The sequence below is a fragment of the Cebus imitator genome, unplaced genomic scaffold, assembly GCF_001604975.1.
Source record: "Cebus imitator isolate Cc_AM_T3 unplaced genomic scaffold, Cebus_imitator-1.0 Scaffold16, whole genome shotgun sequence".
Lineage (NCBI taxonomy): Eukaryota > Metazoa > Chordata > Mammalia > Primates > Cebidae > Cebus > Cebus imitator.
Genome location: NW_016107331.1, coordinates 9208751 through 9212126, shown reverse-complemented (window position 1 = coordinate 9212126; position 3376 = coordinate 9208751). Strand labels below are relative to the sequence as shown.

Below are 3376 nucleotides of genomic sequence, written 5' to 3'. Positions count from 1 at the left end.
AGTTGAAAATGGTTTGATCAGATGATCAGAGACTCAGAAAGAACTGGACAAGGAAGTCTGGGGAAATGGTACCTTTCAGAATAGTTACAGGGTATAAAGATATTTATGTCCCACATGAATGCTCATAAAAAATTATCCACTGCACAGAACACTCAGTAATCAAGTAGTTAGATTTACTCATTTATGGTTTGGATGTCAGACAGCCACTTTCCCTAGCCATCCTGGTTCTTACTCAATCAGTTGATACACTAAGTGGCCATGGGTGGCAGGAATGGAAGCTCAGCATGGACTCAACAACTTCCCTTCTCTAAGGCTGATCTCGTTACCACTACTGCTGATTGCTTAATATGCTAGCATCAGATGGAAGTAACAGTCATCAGTCAGAACCAGGGTGGCTGGTTCTCCCCAAGGACTCAGTTTTGTTTCTAATTTTGTCCCCACTGGAATAGGAAATGCATTCTAGGTATAGATTTAGTTTCCCTGCCAGCACTATCAAACCTGGTCTTGGAGAATGCCTTCATGGTATTCATGGTCATGGTGTCCTCTACAACATTCTTCCTATCAAAAGGAAATCATTTCATGGCATTATAATTGCAGGGATGTCCAAGGATTAATGGTCTTACCATATATCCCATCATCTAAAAACAGTTGGCCCAATAAAAGTAGAATTGCCTGCTGAAGACTAAATTAGACTTCAGATGAGAGATAACACCCTGAAGAATGGGGCTTTACCTTAGGGAATGCAGTATGTGCTTTGAATCAAAGATCAAAATATGATGCTTTACCTCCATAGCCAGAATATATGGGTCTGAGAATTCAGGGTTGGAAGTAGTAGTGTCTCCTCTTACAATTACATTTAAAACTCACTTCCAGAATTTTTGCTTTCTGTTTCCCCAAACAGAAAGCAAAACTTGAGTTTGGAGTCCACGCTTCCTAAGGAAGGAAGGTCTTACTCAGAGGATCCATATGGTTTCATTAAATTAAAAGATGAGAATTTCACCTTTTTTGGGCTTCTCAATTCACTTAACCAATGGGCTACAGTGATAATTCCCAAATTATCAAAGGAAGGAAAAAAATGTGCCGAGCCAATTTGTTTTAATTTCTGTAACTGATCAGAGACAGTAGCTGATAATTATGACTTCCTTCTCTCATTATCTTTTCCATGTTTCCTTTTCCCTCTCTCAGCCAGGACCTCAGCTGGTCAAAGTCCTTTACCCAAATTTTCATTTGTGATGGGTCTGAATTCTGCCCTTTTCCAATTGTAGCTTTTTATTAACTTTTACTACTGGACATGCTAGCCCTAAGAAGTGCCCAAAGAATCCCCTGAGTTCCAGACATGGTCTCCTGACCCTGTTGGATATAGTTTCAACACAGTCACAATTAAGAAAATGAACATATTTGTAACTCCAAAGAATTTCCTTTTGCCCCTTTATAATTTGTCCCTCCTGCCACTCCCTGCTTTCTACAAGTTACTCAGGTAACTTCTTCTTCTTCTTTTTTTTTTTTTTTTCCAGATAAACAGTTTTTTTACTCCTCCTCCTCCTTCTCCTCTTCCTCCTCATCTTCTTCATCTTCCTCTTCCACCTTTTTCCAGGCAACTTTATTGGGACCCTTTGCATCATCAAACTTTCCCTTTCAACTTATAGTCAGCAACATCCTTCTCATACTTATCTTTCAGCTTTGCAAACTTAGTGATGTACGACTGCTTTTCACTGTTATTTAGGTTATTCCACATCTCACCCAGTTTTTTTGCCACGTCTCCACTAGAGATGCCAGGGTTTGTGGATTTGATCTTGGGGCGGAATTCTGAGCACAACAGGAAGAAGCCAGACGGTGGTCTTTTGGGGGCATTAGGATCCTTCTTCTTGCCTCCCTTAGTTGGTCCATAATTCTTCATTTCCCGATCATAGCGCACTTTATCCACCTTTGCCATTTCATCAAATTTAGATTTTTCTTTCCTGGACATTGTCTTCCACCTCTCAGAGCATTTCTTGGAAAATTCTGCAAAATCGACAGGGACCTCTGGGTTTTTCTTCTTATGTCCTTCTCTGCATGTCTGCACAAAGGCATAAGCAGACATCTTGCCATTTGGTTTCTTGGGGTCACCTTTAACCATCCAGACTGTATTTTTTGCTAGTCTTGCTACTCAGGTAACTTCTAATCTTCCTAAGTATAGGTTAGTTTGTGTTTTCTAGAATTCTATATAAATTTGATCACACAATATGTACTCTTTGTGTTTGGCCTAGCTTCTTTCACTCAGCGTACTTATTTTATAATTCATCCATGTTGTTCAGTGCATCAGTAGTTCAGTCCTTTTCATTTCTGAGTAGCCTTACAGTGTATGGATAACCATAATTTGCTTATCCATTCACTTATTGATGGAGATTTGGATTATTTCCAGTTTTTAACAATTAAAGTCTCCATGAACATTTGTATGAACATAGGCTTTCATTTCTCCTGGGTAAATACCTAGGAGTGGAAAGTTTGGACTATATGGTAGTTGTATGTTTAATTTTTTAAGAAACCACCAAACATTTTTAAAAGTTGTACTGTAGGGGAGCTGGTAAGCAGTCGGCGGGCAAGCGGGTCCAAAATGAAGTTCAATCCTTTTGTGACTTCCGACTGAAGCAAGAATCGCAAAAGGCATCTCAATGCACCTTCCCACATTCGCAGGAAGATTATGTCCTCCCCTCTTTCCAAAGAGCTGAGACAGAAGTACAGCGTGCGACCCATGCCGATCCGAAAGGATGATGAAGTTCAGGTTGTACGAGGACACTATAAAGGTCAGCAGATTGGCAAAGTAGTCCAGGTTTACAGGAAGAAATACGTAATCTACATTGAACAGGTGCAGCGGGAAAAGGCTAATGGCACAACTGTCCATGTAGGCATTCACCCCAGCAAGGTGGTTATGACTAGGCTAAAACTGGACAAAGACCGCAAAAAGATCCTTGAACGGAAAGCCAAATCTCGCCAAGTAGGAAAGGAAAAGGGCAAATACAAGGAAGAAACAATTGAGAAGATGCAGGAATAAAGTCACCTTATATACAAGCTTTGATTAAAACTTGAAATGAGGAAAAAAAAAAAAGTTGTACTGTATTATATGAGACCTCTAGGTTCACATCCTCAGTACCACAGTATGTCCAGTCTTTTAATTTAATTTAACTTTGTTTTGTTTTTGTGAGACAGGGTCTCACTTTCTTGCCCAGCCTGGAGTGCAGTGGCACAATCTTGGCTCACTGCAACCACCGCCTCCTGGAGGTTCAAGTGATTCTTCTGCTTCAGCCACCGGAGTAGCTGGGATTACGGGTATGAGCCACAACACCCGGCTAATTTTTGTATTTTTAGTAGAGACGGGGTTTTACAGTGTTGGTCAGGC

General features: G+C 40.5%; 2 pseudogenes; one reads left to right on the top strand and one right to left on the bottom strand.

Annotated features, from left to right (window-relative positions):
- Positions 1-1527: 1527 nt before the first annotated feature.
- Positions 1528-2116, bottom strand: LOC108289001 (annotated as a pseudogene).
- A 477-nt stretch (positions 2117-2593) lies between these two features.
- LOC108288995 lies at positions 2594-3068 on the top strand (annotated as a pseudogene).
- Positions 3069-3376: the final 308 nt, after the last annotated feature.